Consider the following 6,000-nt stretch of genomic DNA (forward strand, 5'->3'; position numbering starts at 1 on the left):
CTACGGCGAAGGCGAACGGGAAGGACGTCGAGATCTCCACTGCGTTACGGCGAAGTAGTCAGCGGTGTGATGTAGTCGCTCACCAAACTGTGGACGCGGCGCGTTGAAGGCGAAGCCTGGCAGTCCCAAGTCGCGGTATGGGCACCAGCGGTAGACGATGCCCACTCCTCCGCAATGGTAGCGGAGTGGGCGGAGGTCTGGAGCGCGCCATACATCTGTCTTCCTCGGCGGGTTGCACGGGTTGACAGGGGGACGGGCTGGCTGTGGCGGCGGTGGTTGCTGGCGACCTAACTGCGGCGTTATCTGGCCCTAGCGCCGGGGCGGGAAAGGAAGCTCAAGGTGGGTGATGATGATGGCGGTGTAGGTCATTGCTTTAGGCTGGGGCTGCGGGGATTCGGGCTCAACATCGGGACCTCCCAGTGACCGGGAATTTCTTTTTCACAATGTCAGTAGCCGAGGCCACATGAGCGAACATTTTACGTAGTTCTTCACGTGATGGCCCTGATGGTTTCTCGGATCTCGTCAAAGCCAAGCGCTTGAACTTGATACTTCGGCGTAAGCACTTGGTGGTGATATTGCCTACTGTGCATCTCTAGCGTCTTTTCCTGATAGTGTTCGAGAATTCCGTATCTGTATTAGGCGAATTACAAATTAATCCAGCCAAGAGTTCTAGCTTTATTCCCCACATGACAAAACAAACTTTCTTCTCCTCAGAGATATTCGAGTCGGCATGGTGGAACAGACGCGCTACCTCTTCCGCGCAAATGGCAAGGTTCTCGTTCGGAAGCTGCACTCGGGCTTCCAGCAGAGTTTCTGCCTTTTCTTTGCCTACGGCGCTCGTGATGGTCTGCAGGAGGCCGTTATCAAACAGGTCCCTAGTCACTAGGGTCGACTGTCGGTTCTCAACTTAGGACCTTGAACCATCTTCCAAGGAGAAGTATACACGACGCAACTTTTGCTGAGAGTTGCAGCTGTTGAACGTCGCGATCCTTTCGTATGTCTGCAGCCATCTTTCTGGGTCTTCAGCCAATGATTCGCGAAAGGTAGAAGGCTTTCTGGGTTGCTCTAGGGCGATCAGAGACATGGATTCCGTCATTTCGGCTGTTAGCATGGCTTTAATCTGCATTTATGTCTTGTGTAGAAGTCCCTTCTGCGGAGGTAGATTTTTCAGCCTGCGGCTATCTTGATGGTTCGTGGCGGCGTTGAAGGTGCCATCTCGCCTTGGGCTTGCCGAGGATTTCCGCCACACAAAGAAGCGCCTCCACCAAATGTCACGTTGTAGTGAGGATGAAGCTTACAGCAGCAAAAATTTAAATTATGAAACTAACCCTTCCTTGGTAGAACCTGCACACAGAAGAACATGTTGCCCTCAAAGCACAACCATAAAGGCAAAGCACGGTCGGCGATCGTCGAAATCTGATCAGCAGGTCAAACACGTCGGCCTTTACACATGGCTTGTTGAAGGTTCCAGCGTGATTGGTGGTGCCCGCGTGCCTTCCAGAAAGTACTGCACAATCAGTGTTTCGCACGCATTAAGATTGCGCAAGGTTCGGTGACAAAATGCAATGGATAGAACTATCGAAAGCATTCGAGAAAACATCCGATGCGAGAAACTACCACAGACATGTCCTGCGCCGTTCGAATACGTTTAACATTTGTTAAACGTACGTTCAACGTTTAAGACGTGTCAATATTGAAATGTGTAGCGAAGCCCACTACAAAACCCCGGAGAACAAATACATAGATTAGCAAAGCCATAATACCTTCGTTCTTGTCTGATTCTAAACTTCGTAATTGGTTATATGACACAGCGCGCGGGGCCGAGAGGTTGGACACGAGATTAATGACGGTCCAATTAAGGCAGTTGAGCTGTCACTCAGCTTGTTGTATGCTCCTGGCTCGCTAATTAGTTTATCACTGGCCCGTGAAACAAGGTCTCATCGGTCAGTCCATGCACTAAATTATAACCTACGAGAGGATTCCGCGTTCCATTCGCCCATAAAAATGTTTTCGTGCGCTTAAGTAGACTCACCCGACGCCCGAAATCTGAGTCGCGGAATAATAGGGGAGGTAGCAATAACGGTAGAGTTACACGGAATATCTAAGCCTAAAACTGCATGAATAATTGTTTACGTAGAGTAGCCTATTGCGAAATGTAGGCAGTTGAGCGACTTTTCTAAAATACTTTGATCAATGTGATCTTCCGAGAACATTTTATTGGTCTCGTTTTATCTACACGCTTACCTTTATATGCTTCTTTTTATCATTACGTTAAAGCTACAGAAAGCAAAACATCTAAAGGCAGTTCAATCCCACAACAATACTCAAGGGGCAGCAATTACTATCATTAGGAACTTGAATCACTCATGATCAAAAAAGAATTTCAACGGCTAATAAATATTTTCATAAGTATTGTTAACAATCATGTTCGCTTCAGCTTTACGGAATGAAAAACTGTGAGAATGGCTTCTGAAGTGAACGATACGAAGCAACCGCCACTTTAGCCCCGCCTTCCAGGCGCCTCTACGTTGTAATATGTGCGTTAGCGCGTGGGACTTCATTGTACATCACCTGTATGTGACTATAGTAGACAGTACAATACCATAGAAATATCTGCTGTTTCTTCCCTATTTCCTTGCCAACATCCCAATTCCTACGCGGAGTTGCAGACTTGAGACAAAGCTGCGCCTAGCCTTTCCCTCCCTCCCTTATCGAGTTTTCCTCGTAAAAACCGAATATATGCTTAAGAATGTGGATCAACTGCCTCGGAAACAATCGCTTCTCTGTGGCAGAACACAGAATTAAATGTCTTTTTCATCTGCTGTCGGTCTTTCGTATGACGCAAAATTTTTTCACGGTCCGCTGTTGGACTAAGCTTCCATAAAATTGGCAAGCAAAATTTACGTTGGCCTCGACACAGAACAACTGCGTGTTCTGTGTTGACGTATAGCATCATACGTATGAATTACTCTAATTAACACATTTACCTTTGTTGTATTATCTGCAGTGAGCGATTTCATTGTGCGTTCAGTCCAATAAAAGCGTTACCCGCTGTGGTTGCTTAGAGGCTATGGTGTTGGGCTGCTAAGCACGAAGTCGCGGGATCGTATCACGATCACGGTGGTCGCATTTGGATGGGGGGAAAGATGCCCGCATGCTTAGATCTAGGTGCACGTTAAAGAACTCCAGGTATCCCAATTTTTTGGACTCCCCCACTATGCCGTACCGCATAACGAAATCCTGCTTTTGGAACGTAAAACGCCATAATTTATTTTTTAATCGAAACCGTTTAGCACATAAAAATTGATTATAGACACTCAGATAATTCTGCTGTTAAGGTAGTTTGACAAAGGGGTGACGATGGAATTCTTCATTGCTGACTTCCAAGTTCATAGTCATAGTTGACGCTTTCTTAATCTGCGAATTTCAGATGGAAAAATAAAAAAAATTATGTCCAATGGATTAACTTTTCCAGAGGCATGCAGACGTTGCGACTGGACACATCGCGCGTTTTGGGAAAACGATACATCCGATGTGTCAATGTTAGTCCTTTTGTTTTTCCGTTACGAAGTATTGTTTCGAAACATACAAATTTATGAGGTAAAATAAAAATCAATCAACTATGGCAAAATGTTTCATGCACGCAAGCGAAATTACACATGTACAAACATAGCTCACATTGTTGGAATGAAGAAAAGACCCTGAGACGGCAAGAAAATGTTTAGGAATTCAGAAGGCACACGCCTGAGCAAGCCATCTGAGGGCCACGGCCTTCCAGCACCATGCCTCTTTAACACATTCTTTTTTCCTAACGTGAAATATTTTTATGCCACGGACGTTTTCTTACAATGCTTATACTTCTGAAATCCGCCCACCTCCCCGAAGATGTTTCTGAGCCAACTTTGACACGCGTGAAAGGAGCTTGACAGCACATATTTGAAGCAAATGGAGAAGAGTAGGAACATGTAGTAGGTGTACAGGCAGACAAGGCTCACACCTACATCGAGACTGACACGTTCCAGACATTTGAAAGGCCTCTTGTGAAATCCCTGCTGAGCACAGTCCTAGATTCTTTGCGCTTTAAATGCATATCTACGAACGAATCATCTCTAATTGTACGCGTTCGAAAGACACGAGCTAACCAGGCCATTGATAAAGAATGAAACTTCCATAGCAATACTGCGTGAAAGGAAAACTGGCTCTTTCGATGTCCCACTTTACAGCGACTGGCAGAAAAAGACAACTAGAATTTTATGGCACAAATCATGCTAAATAAACAACAAAACAACAACGACAACGAGGACAGCGTTGAAATGTACGTGAACACAGAACTAGCTGGACTGATACGGGACGGCCAATCGTAGGGTTTCTTGCAATATCCAGTGTATTTTTTCCCCCACCGCTTCTCTACTGCCATCGCAAAAAAAAAAAATCTTGGGATTTTACGTGCCAAAACCACTTTCTGATTATGAGGCACGCCATAGTGGAGGACTCCGGAAGTTTCGACCACCGGGGGTTCTTTAACATGCACCTAAATTTAAGTACGCGGGTGTTTTCGCATTTCGCCTCCATCGAAATGCGGCCGCCGTGACCGGGATTCCATCCCGCGACCTCGTGCTCAGTAGCCCAACACCATAGCCACTGAGGAACCACGGCGGGTGACTGCCGCCGCGGTATACTTTGACCTGCAGTTTTCGTCTTGGGGCAGCGTGCGCTTTATTCCGTAGAGCACAAGAAACTTGTATAAAAATTTGGAAGCTGAAATAATCCACGGTAAAATAACAAGACTGCGCTATCGCGTAGCTCATGGTCGAGGAAAGTCGTTGGGTAAGCGAGCCTGAGTCGTTTTCCCATCGTTTGCTTACGCAATGCCAGTTGCCCTACAAGGACCTAATTAACTTGAAAGCGTGTCACCTGTATTTGTTTATGGCAGCTTTCTTGAAGGTAAGCAATGGGACCACACATGCAAAGCCTTCTGCTGGAGCCCCTCTTACGCAAACTGGCCTCATAAAACAACTGTAGTACGGTAGGTAGCTGGGTTGTAATATAGTAATGCTGTAAGTAATAACGCTGTAAGTAATAATAATTCTCATAAAAGGAGCCGACAAATTTAGCGCGGATGCTGAAACGTCATGGCTTCGAACTACAACAAGGAGGGACAACGTTGCGGAGTATCTTGGACCGTTTGGAACGGGTCCCTTCGCCTTGAAGGGTGTAGTTTTGGTTGCATTATTGGCTAGTATGGTTTGTTTACCTGTAGAATATTGGAGCAGTTTCAGAAGATAACTCGCAGCCTTGCTGCTGTTATTCTCGAGAAGGAAAGCTGAAGGTAGGGCTCAATAGAAGCAGCCACAGTAAGCAAGGGCGTTAGCATTCTCTGAGGTGGAGTCGTTAACAACGGCAGAGGTGAAGCGGAGGTAATCCGGGAAAATCAGCCACAAGAAATGTCAAGAAATATGCATAAATATGTAAAGTCGGTATACAAAGCTCGCGACTTTTCGCTTGGAAACCTGCAGGCTTCACCGGTTTCAAATTCCTTCTACGGCGTATCCTTAGAGCCGATGACAAAGCGCGTCATTGCATTTGCCATTTAAGCCACATGATCAACAATACTGAATCGCGTTCAGCTTAGTAAAGCGTATTGAACCATTGAAAACTGGGCTCTTGGATCATTTCGGACGGAATCTTTAGCACTTATTTTCATAAGTGACTTTAGTACTTTTTATAAGTCATATATAACAAGTTCCGCATGCAGGAGAGGGGGGGGGGCACAAGTAATACTACAAGTAAAGTACAATACAAGTAAAGTACAATGCAAGTAATAGTACGAGTAAAGACTGAAAATGAAAAAGAAAATTAACGAAATGTCGCAAAAAATTATAACAAATTAAAGAACTGCGAGTTGGCGCAATTAGTCCTGCTACTCATATTTAGTCATAGTGTGCGCTAGCAAGTGAAGATAATTCCGCCATCAGGACAATGCATTGTCCCTTCTTCCAT

Source organism: Dermacentor albipictus, chromosome 3 (assembly GCF_038994185.2).
Source record: "Dermacentor albipictus isolate Rhodes 1998 colony chromosome 3, USDA_Dalb.pri_finalv2, whole genome shotgun sequence".
In the NCBI taxonomy this organism is placed as follows: Eukaryota; Metazoa; Arthropoda; class Arachnida; order Ixodida; family Ixodidae; genus Dermacentor; species Dermacentor albipictus.